Raw genomic sequence first — 18,570 nt, 5'->3', positions numbered from 1 at the left:
CTTTAAAACAGCATGCTTGTAAACATCGTATTATTTCATTAATGTGAGAAGCTGAAAAGAAAAAAACATGTATACATGTATGTATATGTATATAAAAACTAGTTAAGAGAGTTATACTACTGATTTCTCTGAGTTCTCTGAAGAGAAAGATTTGCTCAGGTATTGTTGGGACAGCTGAAGGCTGATGTCTTGTACTCTGGTAAATGATTTAGGGATGACAATGTGCAGTGTAGGTACCATTGTTTCTCCAATTGACATGTTTTGAAATTTTGTTGTAGTTTTTTCTGAGTGTGGTGGTACATGCTTGTAATCCGAGCACATAGGAGGCTGAAGCAGGAGGCTCCTTAAGTTTAAGACCAGCCTGGGCTACATAGTGAGACCCTGACTCAAAAAACCAAAAACAAACCAAAAAAATGCCATACTTTTAGCTTTTAAATAAGATCTTTATGATGGAAAAGGAGGTGGAAAAGAGACATTTTCAGTTCAAAAATAGCTGAAGGAAAAGTATGACAAATGCAAACAAAGGAATGAAAGGAGTTAGAGACTGGGAAGGGTGGCTCAGTGGTACAACACTGGCCTAGTATATGCAAGGCCCTGGGTTCAATCCTCAGCACCTCCACCACCAACAAAAAGAAAAAACAAATGAGTAAAATAAGATATTTTTTCTGTTTCCTTAATGTCTTTAATGGACTATCAAAGGCAAAAATAACTACATTGTGAGAGTTAAGAGACAGAAATGAGCTGTGTGTCGCCCTAACCTGTCCGGACAGTGCCTGCATTCCAGCCCCTGGCATTCGAGTCCTTGCGTAAACTCACCAGCTTCCCATCTTCCCCAGGGGTTTCGGGAAAGGCTGGCTCCATCCTCTCCAGGCCTAGCCTGGGGTCAGTGGAGCTCGCCTTTGAGAAACAACTCAGGAATCCGGCCAGCCAAGCGTGGGCACTGCTGTGGTCAGAGGGAAAGTTCAGGAGTGGGGTCAGGGGAGGAGGTGTCATCAGGGCTTGTGAGGACACAGTTTCTTCTTCCTTAGGAGAGAGCTGCCACTCCTGTCTCCTCTCCCTCTCTGTGCAGGCACCCAGCTACCCCTTCTTGATTGCCTCCTCTCTCTGGACAGGCTCCCCTCTGTTTGCCCGCATGTGGCTCTTTCCTGTTGCATGTGGTTCCCCTCCGCCATAGGGTTCTAGGGTCTCAGGCCTCTGTTTGTGGCTGATGGAGATTGAATAAGCCTTCTAGGCACTGATAGCTGGGAATAACCTGACTTCCAGCCCCGTAATGGGGGTTTGGGCAGTGAGCTTCTGCAGCAGCAAACACCTCCCCTTTGTCACTGGAAGACAGGAAAGGTTTTTTGGACTCAGTTTTGGAGGTTTTAGACCATGGTGGTTTTGCCCATAGCTTCTGGGCTACAAGGAGGCTGCACATTGTGGTTGGGGAGGCACACACCTGCTGTGACCCAGCCCTGCCATGGCTCCCCACCTCCCTGCAGTGCCCTGGGACTTAGCCTTCCTGTGGGCTCTCCAGGACACTCAGGGTCAACTAGAGCAGTCTCTGCATGGTCTTCTCCGCCCAAGCACAAATTCTTTCCTCCTTTTGTATTATCAGTAAGTTCTTAGATCAAAGCTGTAAGTGACTTTACTTTACAAAAGGTACTATTTTACAAAACTGCTATTTTATGCCCAAAATACATGGAAACTTGAAAAGAAGGGAGGGAAGAAGGAATGAGAGTGAGTGGGGATAAAGACAATTCTGGACAGATAAAGGAATTAGGTGTCTCTTAGAGATCTCTTTTGAGGGCAGGGAATATACATTTCTACAAAATACCAGTGTTCTTGATCCTTCCATACTGCTTGAGACAAAAGTGTAGCTAATGCCCCAAACCTACAACTCCATGTCCTTCTAGGTACTGATGCTACAAAACATTGGTCTAGTGAGAGAACCAAGCCTGATCATTTGAATTGTGTTCAACGTTCAAACTTGTAGTTAATATTTCATGGTAACACACGCCTATAATTCTAGCACTCAGGAGGCTGAGGCAGGAGGATTACCACAAGTTCAAGGACAGCCTCAGCTACATAGTAAGACCCTGTCTCAAAAAAAAAAAAATCAGATCTCAACTAAATCAAGTGTTGATCAGCAGAGAGATGACATATTTGGCATCCACTTGAGGACGAGGACTTCCGGGGTGAAGAGTGTCTAAGTGGGACGCAGCTCCACAGCAGGCCAAGAGCTGCTGACACAGGAGCCAGGCTGGGCTGGGGAATTAGGCGGCTCGATACGGGAATTACTTCTGTGATATCATCACTGTTGTGCTGCCAGGAAATGTTCTGAAAATACCCTTCTCCAGAAAAGCTGTCTGATGTGAGAAGTCAGTGCTCCAAGGCAATTCTCACCAGTGCCTGCCCCAGCAAGGGTGCTGCAGAGAAGCTGGGGAAAGACCTTTCCAGTGGCCAGAGGTACATGCGTGCATGGAGAACATCAGGTCACTAACTCAGAAGAGCTTAGAGATCTCAGGCACCAGCCAGCAGCTGTCTCAAGCCTCTGCTGAGCCCCCAGGGAACAAGGCTGGCCACACCACCCACAGGGCCCCAGGGCCCAGGGAGCGCCCAGCACAGTTACCTTGCAGGCTAGGCCTTTTGCAGGCCGGTGTCGCCGCAAGTCCAAACCATGCACTGAGGTTGAACCCTTAGTAACAAGGACGCAGAAGTTTCTCTTTTATTTCTCTTTTTCCAGGCTTCTCTCCCTCCCTCGTTCCCTTCCTGCCTTCCTTTCTTCCTGCCTTCCTTTCTTTTTCTTTCTTCCTTGGAAGAAAATCAGAAGGGCCAAACTACTCCTGCAAAGCTTTCTTTTGAAAATTGATTCCTGAGTCTAAAACCCAGGGTGGTTAAAGGCTTAACATTTTGCCAAATTTAAAATCTGTGTAATCACAGATTGTCACTCTCAAGAGGAAAAATTTTTACCAGCCTATGAAAGACCAAAAATTAATTTTAAAAAATTCCAACAGTTCCACCAATAGGCCTTTAAAACACCTTATCACTTGGTTAATCAAGCCGTTACTGTTGTTTTAAAAGATCATCCAGAATGTTAAGAGTACAGCATTTTCCTCAAATCTGGATTCTGAATTCTTTGTTTGAAAAGGTCACTGCATGTTTCCTGGAACTGGTATGAAAAAGCACTCATCCTTCTCTACTTTGGCAAGCCTTACGAAAACATCAGGCTTCCTTGCTGCATTTTGACAAAAGTTAGCCTCAGCCTTCGCGGAGGAGAACAAAGGCCCCAATGCTGGAAGGCGGATTTATGGCTGAGAGAGCCTGATAAAGGATCTGGCCCCCACCCCTATTTCTGGCTGAGAAGACTTACGTGTTCCCTGCTCCATGCTTTATTCCTGAAGCCAGCACTGTGCCTTTGCCAACTGTCTGGCTAGCTGAGGGCTGCAGGGCTGGTAGCCCTGAGCTTTGCCACTGGCTGCCACCTGGTGCTGGACCCCAACGGGCTGGGTGCCTTGCAAAGCACCTTGCGAGGACTGTGGTTGTGGGGGCCATGGTCGTGGGGGCTGTGGTCATGGGGACTGTGGTGGTGGCAGCCAACTCAGCCCTGCACCATGAAAGCCCATTTTGCTACCTTCCTTTGTAGCCTTCATGGCCATGAATGAACAAGTTGGGCAGCCAGGGCTTGGCTGGGCCCACAGGGCCACCGGGCCAGTGTCTGTCATGCAAGCATGCTGACCGCAAGCTTCCTAACCCTCAGAGCCAGCAGTACACCTGTCCTGGAAGCCCAGGGTCTTGGGCCACTGCAGCTCCAGGAGAATAACAGAGGAGAGCACTCTGGGCAGGTTTATCTCCTGATTGGGTGACGGTGACCCATATGACTTCAGATTCATACAGGTCTGCAGCACCAGGACCACATAAATCTACAAGTGTGAAATCCATGTACATGCTTCTATGTGTGCAAACCCACGCATGAGTGAATCCACACAAGTTCCTGTTTGCATATTCACATGTTCATGTCTGCAGGTGCATGAGTCCCCCTATGGGTCCATGCACACATATCTATGTGTGCAAACAGATTTGTGTAAGTCCATGTGTGTGGACATCTCCCTCATTGGCAGCTACATGGCAACCTCCAGCCTTTGCTGCCTGACGCCAAGGGGACCTTTGACTGCTCCCTCTCATTCTGATCAGTGGAGCCAAGTCTTGCCTCCCCTGGCCAGCCCCAGATCCCCTGGGACACAAGTGTCTCTCCCCTTCCCTCTGTGAGCTCATGTGCATAAGGCAGGGCCAGTCTATGCTCTGAGGCTCAGTGGCGAGGACATCAGGAATTGAGGACAGGCGCAATGGGAAATCTGTTGCTCTCCTTCCAAGTACAAATGGACCAGAGCAGGAAACAGCTGTGCTCCACTGCCTGCAGAGACTGGAGTTTGCCATCATCATCCAGAGCCCAGAGATAGTGTGCCGAGGGTGGGCCGAGGCCAGCACTATCAGGGCAGGCAGATGTAATGGCTATGCCCATGGTGCTGCAACCAGAGCAAGCAGATGGCCCTGGGGAGCTGCAGAGGCAGGAAGGTCTCCGCAGTTCCCAAGAGCCACAGAGGGAGGGCAATGACAGTGCAGCCATCTCTGTCTCCACACAACACAGATGTGGATAGAGGATATGGCACATGGTGGTGATAACACAAAGAGATGGTGCCAGGCAGCAAGTGGAACTGAGCTCTCCTCTGCCCCCATCAGCCTCCCCACTGCCTGGCACTAAGCAAGTGCAGGTGCCTCGGCTCTGCTCTTCTTCTTGGATCTTTATCACGGGTGAGTCTTAAAACAAAGGGTGGACGCGTTTGTTTCAGAACAAGTTGTGCTTGTTGGAGGGGACGTGCCCCCTGCAGGGCGGTCTTGGTTTCCACATAGCTGTTTCCAGGCCCCCTTTCCTGGGAAGGCATTGGGGCAGCCCTGCGCCACCCCCATCTCTCCGAGATCCTCAATGCCCACCTGTCCACACGCACCTGCAGTGGAATTCAGAGGTGGCAGATGTGCACGGATTCCAGGGCAGGTGCTCGTGGTGCCCTCCACTCAGCCCCAACGAGGAGGTTGAGGGTTTGTCCCTAGAGCTCCCAGCACACTTCCAAGGTCTGTGCTTCCCTGCAGGGGACAGCGACTGTGGAGAGCAAAACCATGGACAAGAAGGAAACTGGTGCTGCTTCATGGTCACTTGCAGCAGTGGGAAGTCACAGATACCCCACATGGCCACAAGCAGGGACAGTGCAGTGGAACACTCTTACCATAAAACTGTAGTCCAAGGTCAGCTCCTGTATTTTCAAGTTAAAGTGAAGCAAACCGACCTACATCCTGATCGTTGGCCTGAGACTGTATGATTTTCCACTAGCAAGTCCCAAATGCTGGTGTGGGCATCGCACCCCTCTGCCTCCTGCACGTGAATCCTGCTGCACACTGCAAGAGCCAAGATCCATGTTGAGTGCTGTGGCACATGCCTGTGATCCTAGCACTCCAGAGACTGAGACAGGAGGATCGCCTCAAATTCAAGGCCAGCCTGGACTATTTAAAGAGACCCTTTATATATATATAAAGAAAAAAAGAAATAAGAAAGAGTTCTCAGTGAAAACAGTTTTCTGAGGACATAGAGTCGGAGCAGGACCCGAGGGACTGCGCCCAGGATGGGAGTGACCCAGGGGCTGAGGCGTCCCAGGCCAGGCGGGTCATAGGACGAAGGCCTGGGAGGACGCACAGTGTTCTCAGCAACTGCCCTGCTTACCAAGTGCCCAGCCACACAACAGCCGCCCTGTATGACTTAGACATGGAGCACAGCTGCTGCTGTTCACCTTAGAAACTCATTAGCTGTCCTGGTTTTGTCTTTGTGCTGATGATGATGACGGTTGCACCACACTGTGTCAAGTGTGACCCGACACCACGGAGCCACCTATGAGAGCCGGCAAACGTGTGCATTTTAATACCATAGAAAAGAATTCAACACCCCAAATGAGAAAAGGGACAAGACAAATCCATGTGCAGCTGCAGGCAAATGACCAAATGCTAATATTGTGCCATTTTTTCAACTTTCTAAGAAATAAAGTAACACCAATGAGATGGAATCAGCTTAGATCATGTCTCTGGGTGAGGCCTTCAGGAGGAAAGAGCACATCTGCTCCCAAAGGAAAAGGGACCCAGAGCTACCAGCAGGAGAACAGGAGCCAGGGTTTGGAAATCCCAGCAATGAGCAGAGGAAGGGCAGATTCGAGACACCCAACAAAATACAGAGAGAAAGAAACGAGAGATAGAGAGAAAGAGGGAGAGAGAGAAACAGAGGGAGAGGGAGAAAGATGAGAGAGAGACAGAGACACAGAGAGAGGGAGAGAGAGAAAGAGACCGAAGGAGAGAGACAGACAGAGAGAGGGAGGGAGGGAGACAGAGACAGAGAGGGAGAGAAACAGAGAGAGAGAGGGAGAGAGGGAGTGAGACAGAGAGAGAGAGAGAGAGAGAGAGATGAGAGAGAAAGAGACAGAGACAGAGACAAAGACAGAGAGATAGAGAGACAGAGAGAGAGAGGGAGAGAGAGAGAGAATGAGAGTTGGCCTGAGATGCCCACAGGGCCTTGAGTGCAACCCAGAAAGAATGCAAGGAACTTCACTTCATCTCCATCCAGCTGCACCTGGGAGAGCTAAACGTGACCTAAGGAGAGAGCGGAGCAGGGCGTGGTGGTACACATTTGTAATTGCAGCTACTCAGACACTGAGGCAGGAGGAGCCAAGTTTGAGGCCAGCCTGGGCAACGCAGCATCACCCTGTCTCAAAATAAAAAATGTGAAAAGGGGCTAAGAGTGTAGCGCAGTGCAAAGGCCCTGGGTTAAGCACTCAGTACTACAGAAAAGGAAAGGTGAGGCACACTCGTGTCAGGGGCACCCACATGGCCCAGCTTCTGTCAGGCTGCACCTGTTCTTTCACCTGCACTGCTGGCCCTGGAGCCACCGCGAACGTGCTGCAGGAACCCAGGCTTCACACACTCAGCCCCCTGTGTCCTGCTGCCCCCAGTGCCAGTGCACTTCCCCAGGACAGTGCTGCTCCTTCCGGCAGCTTAACAGCAAGAGGTGATGCTGGGTGAGCAGGTGATGGTCACAGACTGGAATCCAGAGGAGCTACTGTTTTGTCCCTAAGGGAAGCATTTCCTGTCCTGGGCGCCCGCACTGCTGACCCTGCAGAGCCCCAATGTGCATGAGTTTTCAGGGAGGTCACCAGGAATGGCTCTGGTCTGGACCCTGGTTTATCAGCTACTGGCCCAGCAATGGGTACTGGGCAGTGTCCAACACACTCGTCACATTCTTAAGGACAGGCCTCTATCCCAGAGTGTCAGCCCCAAGCCAGTACCATGGATGAGTCTTTAATAGGACCACCTGCGGTGCCAGGCATCTATCTGCTTCTGGACACCAGGGCATGCGGGAAGAAGAAGATCTGAAGATCCATGATCACTACAAATCCTCCTTCACCATAAAAGGGGTCCCTTGGTCCAAGGCAATGCTACACAGGCCACCTGGTGACAGGGCAGTCATCATGGGCAGGAGGGACAGTCATAAAGCTGCCAAGAGTGGCTGGCTAGTGTCCCCAGAAGTGGTGCCATACTAAGGGCTTGGAGTTGCTCTTTCTGGAAGAGCAGCAAGTGCCCACTGGGGCACTTACAGATTCAATTTCAGCCCCCAAAGCCATTGTCTTCACGAGTGCTTCAAGCAAAGCCTGGAGCAAGCCATGCACAAGCTAATTGTTCTGTCTGCCCAGTCACTGAGGGCCTGGAGGATAGTAATAAGAATCTTTGAAGAAACAAACCAACAAATCTCTGCCAATGTATTGTGAGACAAGCCAGAGCTTTCTTCTCCTCCAGGGAGCAGTGGAGGGGAACTCCCAATGGAGCCAATGACAAGAGACAAAGTTTTGCCTGGGAAACCTGACCTTCCTTCTGGACCTCATAGCCCAATTGTGAGTGTCCTTTAGGGTTCTGCAGTGGACGCAGCTCCTGACCCTATGATTCGGCAGACCTGAATTTCTTCTGCTCCTGGTGAGCAGTTTTGTTTGCAGGGCTACTGTGGATCACACGTCAGATGCTTGGTCTCCATGAGAGCCCAGGTACATCCTAGGAGCTCACATCAAATGCCAGATCACCCTCTTGCACAGAATCTGGGGGTCTGCACTGCAACTCTCCTGTTGGGGTCTAGCAAAGGCTCCAGACAGCATCTTTATTCATCACGGACATGGCTGGCACAAGTGGGTCTTTCGGATTATGTGGTCCTGCTGGCACCAGGATTTGGGTCCAGTGTAAAAATCAGCCTTACTATTGGGCTCTACTCAGGGTTAGAAGCCATCTGATAAATGAGTTGAAACAGAATTTCCAAGCACATTTATGACACCTCCAAAATGTGAAGATGACCAGCAAGTGCTAGGCGTGCTCTGGGGGAGGGGGCGGGGGGGAGGCGCGCAGGGTGCCGTGACTGGTCCACTACGTCCAGTCATAACGTGCCTAAAGCCTTACTGTCTGGTGCACTTCCTGAGATTTATTACAGTTTTGTTGGCTTTCTTTGCTGTGAGTTTAGTCTGGGTGACCAGAACCTTTAAGCTAGTACAAGAAGTTCAGAGACTGCAGGATTAACAAGAATTCAGCGAAGCAAAAACAAAGGAGCTGGCAAGACTAATGCTTGCTTGATATAAGATTGCAGGAAATCTTTAGTTGATTTTTTTTTGCCAAAATGCAGGTTTTGGCAAAAAATCTTGACTGATAAGCAATTATAACTTCCAAAGGTTTTCTTTAGTCACTGTTTAGACAGCAACTAATATTCCTTCTTGCCTCAGTAACCCAGACAAAAAAATCCCACACATGCACATATTAAAGTGTTCATAATTTCCACTTGTAAGGTACAAAACTCACAAATCTCTCAAAGCCAGAAAAAAGTTTGAAGACAAGAAAGTAATTTAATACTAGCAGAAGTTCATCAAATACAAGTTAAAGCAAGCCACTTCCTCTCCTCAGTAAACGGAGCAGTCGCACTTAGGGCGACCAGGGCCTGTGAGAGGCATCTCCATCCTTCCTCTGATGCAGCCTCCGAGCAGGAGAGCAGCTGGGCTGCACAGGTCTGCCGCAGTCCTGCTTCTGCCGGGCAGCTACCAGGAAGCAAGACCCCACACAGAAGGCTCTGGCTGCAGGGTGCCTGCCCACTGCTTCTCACCCAAAGCAGGCCCATGGACCAGCTGCAGGGAGCACACACATTAGCCTGTCCCAGGACTTGATTATTTGAGGGTTCTGCTCAAGGATGGGGCAGAACTGCCTGCCTGAGGGCCCTGAATTGGGATCACTATAATGACCTTTGAAGGGTTAACATTGGCATAGAAGACACAACCTCTTGAAATAATCAGATCCTTAGCACTGATTCACCCTACCAGTGGCTTTGCAACATGATGCCCAGGCAGCAAAGTGCCACAGGGGGTGCCATGTGGGCTTCCCAGATGGAACATGTGACGGTCCATGCTCTTGGACCCACCTAACAGGCGCCTCACCTACAGGACCAGCTTGGAGTTCTGCATGTGGCAAGACAAAATCCTGGAAAGCTAGACTGTGGCAAGAAGTACAAGTGCTAGGGTAAGACAGTGTGAGTGTCCATGGCTTTCCACTCCAGTAAAAGTGAGCTACTTTGGCCCTCTTTTACGCCTTGTATCTACAGGGAGAATGCTATTTATGGTTCAACCACCAAACCCTAATTTCTAGAAAGGGTGTCCACTGGTCAGTCCTCACCACATGAGGCATGGGTGGAGCCCCATGCTGGGGCTACTGCTTGGCTAGGTTTACAGCAGTGTGCACTTGTCTACAGGGGCCCCCTGATTCAAGTAACGGCCAGTCGGGTCAATTCCATCATTCAGCCCTGTACCCTTCATGGTGGTACTAAACACTGAAATTTCTCCTTGTCTCCATTCTGGGTTTTGTCTGGCTGGCTGGGTTGCCGAAGTTGCAAGGATTCCTCCCCTGCATCAATTCTACACCTCAGGGAGTCATTTAAGTATCCTGACACCTAAGAGTGTACCCATTCCAATTCATGCGGGAGCTGAGATCCTCACCACAGGAAGGTGTATGGGCCCAGCACAATACCACAAGGCATATCCAGAATTCCATTTACCGTCTGCCCTTCAGAGCTGGATTCTAACCAGAGGACAGGGGATCTCAGGTCCTGCAGTATAATGGCTGATACATTGTGTCTTCTTGAGAGGTCTGGAAGCTTAACTAAGTAATTCAGCAATGCTACATTCTGGGGTACAGAGGACAAGCAAGCCCTTACCACTCCAGGATGTTCATTGTGTCAACCTGAGAAGTTTTTTTGGGTTTTGTTTGTTTGGTACTAGGAATCGAACTCAGGACCTTGCACTTGCCAGGCAAGTGCTGCACCACTGAGCTATATCTCTGGCCCAACTTGAGAAGTTTAGAAGTTTAAGTGACTAGGCAGGGGTTACGGGGAAATGGCTGAAGCTGAAGATCAATTACGTGCAGGTCTGGAGCAAGGCTAGTCTCAAGAACAGAGAATGCCTGAGGCATGTCACATGGCAAACTGGTCTAATCTCAAGAACACTGGGTGCCTGAGACAAGCCACATGAATACACTCTGAAGCAGAGGCGTTTCACATGATACTCAGTCTCCCAAGTGTATAAATAAATGTGCTGTGGCCTTTGGAGCTCTCTTACTCGTTCTCACTCTCTCTCCTTCTCCTGCTTCTTCATGCTTCCCATCAGGAGAGGGGGCTCCCCATGGCCTCAGTTTTCTTATTCTGATTCTTTCCTTTTTCTCTGTCCTCTCACCATCCTCACCCTGGGAACATCGAAAGCTGCATGAGATGTGGCAATTGGCAGCTAAATAAGGACTCAAGGAACAAGGAAACACATCAGATAGTAAGAGGAGACCCCTAGCTGTGTGTGCACTAAGAGAAAACTAGGCTTAAGAGAAGCCACAGAGAGAAATAAGCTTAAGAGAAACCAAAGAGAGACATAGGCTTAAGAGGAGCCAAAGAGAGAAATAGGCCAGAGAAGCCAAAGAAAGGCGTAGGCCAGACAAGTCAAACAGAAACATAACATAGACTTACGAGGAGCCAAAGAGAGACAAAGGCTTAAGAAGAGCCAAACAGAGAAAGGTATATTGATGTTATCAGTTGTTAAGCATGACACAAAAAAGTTCTCAAGAACAACAAAAGTATGTACAAATCCTGTTCTCTTATGGATTCCTGTACCTACTTTTCTTTTGTGAACCTGGATTAGGGAGGGTCTCAGTAGTCCTGCACCTTTTGAGATGACCACAGAGGATTATGCTCAGAGTACTATTTTAAAACGAAGTCCTAAGCAGACAAGGAAAAATAAGGCCACAGCCCCACTGATAAAGCTTGAACCCTCTAGCTTTGCTCAGCCAGGAAGGAATGGTGAGGCACAAAAGAACCTTTTCCCACTGGAGGAGTGTTTTCCTGAAGCTTCAGTTTCACAGCTGCCCAAGGCAAAAACGATAACACTAAGTGTGCCTTGAGCGGCAGCTTCTGCCTGTTCAGCTCAAGAAACCTTATTGCATCACAAATCGAAACTTCCGCCTCTCAGGGAGTAGAATAATCGTCTTGTTTTCCCTTGCAACTGGCATTAAACAGAGCTAGATGGGCAGGGGAGTCTCTGGAGAGATTTCAGCAAGTCTACCCTATTGTTGAACTACAAATCCCTAATAATCCAGAACAAGTCACACATTTTCATGAAGCCATGACTTTTAAGACCCTGAAAGAATTAAAACAAGCTACCTTCACCTGTGGTGCCACAGCCACTTTTACCTTAGGTTTAACACAACTTATAGGACAACAAGTTATGACCCCAAGTGACTGCAAGGAAATAGCTCAAGTGTGTTTAAGTCCAGAGGATTATTTATGTGGAAGGAAAATTTTTCAAACTGCACAAATAGGCCATTTGCAATGCCACTCACAACATAGCCACTACGAAAGATGTTTACTGGAGAAGGTAGCATTGCTGCACAAATAATCAAATTACTTTTAAACTACAAGTATATTGATTCAAATAGCTGCCATAAGGGCTTGGAGGTAACTTTCTTCAAAGGGTAACCTTGATCTGCCCTCCATCCACCAGAATCCTGATGAACGTTTTCAGAATTTTGTGTCATGTTTTTTGCAGGTTAGTGAGAGGCTTATCAACAATTCAGAGGCTAACAAATTAACTGTTCAACAATTACCCTTTGGGAATGCAAACTAGTGGTGTAAAGAGGCCTTAGGAGCCCATGAAAAATGGGCAACACTGTCTGAGATCATTCAGATTTATGCAGACATTGGTCCCTCATATATACAAGAAGCTGCCTTAGAAGCAGCTATCAGTCAGGCTAGTGACAGCCTAGAGGAAAATGAAATGATAAGTGTAGTTCTTTCAACTGTGGATTTGAGGGCCATTTTGCCCAAGATTGCTCTGCTGCACTGGTAAGGACAACAGCCATTATTCATCCCTTCAACAAAACCTTCTAGTATCTGTACAAAGTGTAGACGAGGTAAATGTAGGACAAATGAGCACAGATCCAGAATAATTGTGGAAGGCTGAGCCATTCCAGGAAACTTCCAGCGGGGTCTGTCCTGGCCCCACCAAATGGTGTGGGCACTTTCCCTAATTCCTCACCAGCCCTATCCTCTACTGCCAAGCACACTGTTGACCTCTGGAAAGCAACAAAAGGCAGCCTGGACCTCAGTCCCTCCTCCAGATTCTTACTACCTCTGAAATGGAATCCCAGGCTATTCCTACTTGTTGGGCACAGGCGCTCAACATACCATACCCCAGCCGGGACTAAGGACCACGCCAGCTTCCGCAATGCGCTACGTTCCTCTTTAAATTAGCCAACCCGTGCACACCCCGCGCTCACTCCGTACTCTGTGGCAACTCCTGATTGGCCACAGCTGGATATAGTAGCCAGAGCCTACATCCCATTCCCGCCCTGCTTCCTTGTGGCAGCCTGTGATTGGTCACGGCCAAATATATAAACCAGAGCCCGCATAAATAAACTAGCAGTTAACTGTCGTCCACAAAAGCGTCTCCTGTCTCCTGTTTCATGGGAGCTGCGCCGGTCAACTGGTGGCCCGTACGGGGAGCCCGGAACGCTGAGACTCTCTCTCCAACAGTACGGGGAGCCCAGAACGCTGAGACCCTCTCTCTCCAACAGTACGGGAACGAACCTCTCTCTCCGACAGAACAGAGACGTCAACAGGTAAAATCGTCAAGCGCCAATAGCGGGGGCTACTTGGCGGGCAAGGGCTGACAGGTTAAACTGCTCAACGTTGGTAGCGGGTGCTACGCAACAGGGCCGGATGGCAGGGGCTATCGGGCAACCTTGGGTGGACGCGTCGCAAGGGTCAGGAACTCGTAAAGAGAGTTCCTGGTGCCGTAAAGAGGCAGGTTTGGGGGGCGCCGTAAAGGGGCGCGGGGACTAAGCTGTCCCTGTTACAAAAAAAAAAAAAAAAAGAAAAGAAAAAAGAAAAATATAAAATAAAAAAAAACTCTTAAAATTCCGGTTAACATGGGTAACACGGCTACTCAGCCACTGTCAGTCGCCTTAAGCGACTTACTGAGAGAAAAGGGATTACAAATGAAAGAGAACAAATTCAAAACTTCCTCAATCAGGTCGATAAGGTAGCACCTTGGTTTGGTCCCACGGGGTCCGTTACCATCCCCAGCTGGGATAAATTAGGGAGAGATCTTGACTTTGCAGCAGAAAATGGCCTCCAAGAGCCAGGAGTCAGACCCCTTTGGGCCGTAGTGAGAAGCTGCCTCGCAGACACCTCTTGTCGTGACCATATAAGGGCTGGCGCCATGGCGCTTGATTACCATCAGGCAGAATCCTCCCACGAGCAATCTCGCGAGTCCAGTGCCACAGGCGAGGTGACCCCACCCAACCCAGACTCGTCAGATAATGAGGGGGAGAAAGGAAAAGTATACAAAATGGCAGATGCAGACACCACCAAAAGAGGGGAAGTCACACACACGCAGTCGAGAGGGCCCTACTCTGAGGCCATAAATGAGCTGCAACACAAGATTTCTCAGAGTAAATGGGTCAATAAAAGCGAGTACGGGATCCCAGGGCCACCCCATATAAGACCTACGGCCCTACCTCCCGACCCGCCAGATTATCATGCCCACCAGAGACCCTGCCATCAGCTATGTAGCTGTCCACAACGGGTGCAGACGTCCCCTGGGACATTCCAAAAAGACCTTTGACATCAAGTCAAAAGAGAGGACCCAAGAGGCCTGGGCCGTTTTCTCCAGGCTTTTCTGGTTGCTATAGATGCTCAGAAAAACAGAGCCCATCTGCCTATAGATATAAAGGCGATAAAACATCTTAAAGAGGCCAACACCATATACGGTGTTAACGGGGCATATACTCTGTCCCTAGTAAAAGCCATGGCAAAAAACGCCATGACACCTGCTGATTGGGCCAGTTTGTGCAAGGCAGTGCTCAGCCCAGGCCAATATCTTGATTAAAAAGCTTAAAATGTTAAACTTGCCACAAAACAGGCCCAAGCTAATGCCCAAAACAATCAGGCCACCTAAAACGCGGATATGTTATTAGGACAAGGACAATATCTCAATAACCAGCTGATATTTCCACAAGAGGTCTATACACAGATAAATAAAATAGCCATACAAACATAAAAACGGGTCTCGGCTAGGGGAGAAGTCCCAGGCCACTTGACAAAAATTTTAAAGGGCCCGAGCGAGCCTTTTTCAGATTTTGTGGCCCACATGATAGAGGCGACAGAGAGAGTTTTTAGAGACACAAAGACAGCCATGCCGCTCATTAAACAGCTCACAGCTGCTCTGAGTCGGCACCAAATATAGTTCGTTAACTCGGCAAGAGTCGGGGCTTGCCATTGTTGACGGCCCCTACCACAAGACAAAACAAAAGCCACATCCAAACTTATTCAAGAGCAATTAAAGTTAGGCCATATCAAACCCTCAAGTCTATTCTGTTTAAACAAAAGGAGGGTATTGCCCAGGGCATGACACCTAGGGCCAGACTAAATCTTGCCCTCTTCGCTTACAATTTTATAAACATCAACCCACAAGGATCCACGCCAGCACAGCTACATGCCAACCCTGTCACACCCAAACATGGTTGGGTACGCTGGAAAGACCTCCTGCATGGGGTGTGGAGAGGCCCCAGCCCAGTACTTAGTTGGGCGAGAGGGGCGGTCTGTGTCTTCCCGCAGGAAGAAGGCAGCAAACCTGTCTGGGTCCCGGAATGCCTGATACGTCCCTGCAAACCACCAGACCCCGACCCAGAGGAAACGTCAACCACAGAACAGGGGAACCAACAGGAGCCTCACAAGCCAGACCAAGCAAGTACACCCACAACTCCGATTAACCATGGCACCTTGGCCAACTCCCCTGGTTAGTAGCCTCCTTTTCCCTTCCTTCTTGCATCTCGTACGGTCCTTGCAGCCAATGACTTTTCTAAATTGCTCCACCGCAACCTGTTATATGTTATAATGTTGGGATAACAGTACACTTTCAGCTGTTGTTATACAGGTACTCCAGTTCGCACCGGTTCCAGTTATGGCGGTCTCAGACGAGTTTCCTGTGATCCAGCTCGGGCCAACTCTCCAATTGGCTTTCATAAAGGAATGGGCAGGAATAGGGGCTCTGGCTACCATGACTACACTTGCCGCATTCGGCAGTCTACTTCTGCTCTGTCAGATTCACAGACAAAGAAATAGAGACAAAGTACCAAACAAACATTGCTGATCATAAAATCTGGTCAAAGCCCGGCAGCATGGCTCACCATGCTGTGACACAGGTGTGGAGCAAAGCATCACAGGGGGTGTCATCCCTGGCCAGGAGACACCCCGGTCCCCATGTTGGTGAGCAAGCGGGTTGGGCTCATAAAACAATACTCCCGCCCCCTCCAAAAGAGCACCAACGAGTAGTGAGGCATTGTCATGACTGCGCAGCATGACGCCTCACGAGGGGTACCGACCTCTGGAGACCCTGCGTCAGTTATAAAGAAAGAGGGAGATGTTGGGCGCAGGCGCTCAACATACCGTACCCCAGCCGGGACTAAGGACCACGCCAGCTTCCGCAATGCGCTACGTTCCTCTTTAAATTAGCCAACCCGTGCGCACCCCGCGCTCACTCAGTACTCTGTGGCAACTCCTGATTGGCCACAGCTGGATATAGTAGCCAGAGCCTGCATCCCATTCCCGCCCTGCTTCCTTGTGGCAGCCTGTGATTGGTCATGGCCAAATATATAAACCAGAGCCCGCATAAATAAACTAGCAGTTAACTGTCGTCCACAAAAGCGTCTCCTGTCTCCTGTTTCATTGGAGCTGCGCCGGTCACCTACTGGAGTCTGTGAACCTTTGCTTAAGGGAACAGTGGGACTCCTGTTAGACCACAGCAATCTCAATTTAAAAGGTCTCCAGGAGTTTCCTGGTGTCATTGATGCTGATTATACAAGGGAAATCAGGTTAGGGATCAAACTATTCAAAACACTGTTCAAATCACTCCAGTCTCTGGTATTGCTCAATTGGCCATTGTTTCTTTGACAAACACTGGAAAATCTATAAATAAGGAAAGAGGATCCAAGGATTTCAGGTCTTTGGATGCCTATTGGGTTCTACAGATTAAACAAGATCATTCCAAAATGGAATAGATTATTGAAGGGAAACATTTATTTTTTTTTAATTTTATTTAAGGAGAAAAAAAAGCAGAGAAAGGGTACAAGTTATACAGATTTACAGAAAAAAATAAACAGTAGGAAATCACTAGTTAATGGATTACATATTGTCATCTTAGAAATAATTGTTCAAGTCACAAAATTAAAGCTTGTAAAGTGGACATTCCAACAGTGAGACTGCAAATAGTTCTGTTCAATGATCCAACAAAACTCTGTGATATCATTTTCTATCTTATACACTTAAATATACATGCAGTTATATAGTTTAGAGCACTTTCTTTTCCTCTCTTTTGTACAATGACAATTACACATTTTAGGTTTTGTTGCTCCCACGGTTCTTATTACTTTTTTGGAAGAGAGTAGAACCAAATGTGACATTTGAACCAAATGTGACATTTGAACCAAATGTGAACAGAACCAAATGTGACAGAACAGAGTCAATCAAATCAAAAGGTTGGACATAATAGATAATGTAAAAGCATAATACAAGATGATCAACAATGGTTACCATGATGCCTCCCGCTATCTCTAATAGAATTGCCTATATCATCAGTTATAATAAAATTGAACAAAACAGTAAAGAACAAAACCGACAAAACCAAAACATTGGAGACGTTATAGGTCTTCAAAAGTAGATAATAGTCAACGAGAATGGGTGTCATAATGAATCTCACTATCTTCACAGCTGTTGCCTAAACTTTCAAACCTGGTACTATCAAGCAAAACAGAATAGGGGGACATCAGTCAAAACAAGATGGTGAGAGCAATACAGGGCTTTAAATCAAGATAATGGAAAGTCAAAGTGGGTTACTATAATATATCCTGCTATTTTTTATTTATTTTTCCCTTAATTAAAAGGATAAAAATAAAAAAGTAAATAATGAAGTGGAGATTGAGATAAAAGAGGGCATAACAGCAAAACAGCGCAGATCAAAACATAACCATTTAAGCAGAATAGTGTTTCACCACACGATAATCCTGACATAAAAGTAGTTACCATATTGTCTCTTTCCTTGAAATCTTTGAGTATAACTTCGTATACTGTAGCATCAAATATATCAAAACAATGTAAAACCATTTAAGAGAATGACAGCATTACAGGGTATTTAGAATCAACCAACAGAAAACGAACAATGGTTTCTGTATAATCTCCTTGTCTTTAAAAGTTTTTGCTTATACTATCATACATAATAAAATCCAATAAGATACAACCTGTTTAGACCAATGGAGACAGAACAAAAGCTTGATGAGACTTCAAAACACAATGATACTAAATCAGCATTACCTATTAAAACGTCATTTTCTCCAAAATAGCTGTTCCTATCATCCAATCTTCTCTGCCTCATTTCTGTTGAGCTCTTTTTCTGTCATTAGGTGTCTTCTTCATTTTGTTTTCTGCTCCATTCATTGTGGCCTCTGTGCCACTATTTCTGGATTCTTTGTATTTTTCTTTTTTAGAATATCCTGCAGTATTCTCTGTAGATTTGAATTAGTGGTTGCATATTCCCCTAGTTCCTCTTTATCCTGGAAGCACCTTGTTTTTCCATCAATTTCCAGGGATAGTTGTGCAGGATATATCAATCTTGGCTGGAGATTATTATCTTTCAAAGCTTGAATTATTTCCCCCCACGCTCTTCGTGATTTGATGGTTTGTGCAGAGAAATCTGCTGTAATTCTGATGGGTGTTCCCTTGTAAGTGGTCTGTTTCTTGTCTCTCACAGCTTTTAATATTCTGTTCTTGTATTGAATTTCTGGAATTTTTATTATTATACGCCTGGGTGTTTCTCTGTTAGGGTTGTAGGTATCTGGGGTCCTGTATGCTTCATACATCTGAGTATCTTTACCTTTTGCTAAATTAGG

This window comes from Cavia porcellus, unplaced genomic scaffold, assembly GCF_034190915.1.
Source record: "Cavia porcellus strain 051 isolate PalLab524CR breed Dunkin Hartley unplaced genomic scaffold, mCavPor4.1 scaffold_20, whole genome shotgun sequence".
NCBI classification, from domain to species: domain Eukaryota; kingdom Metazoa; phylum Chordata; class Mammalia; order Rodentia; family Caviidae; genus Cavia; species Cavia porcellus.
The sequence above is the reverse complement of the archived record's forward strand: the minus strand, read 5'-3'. Positions refer to the sequence as shown.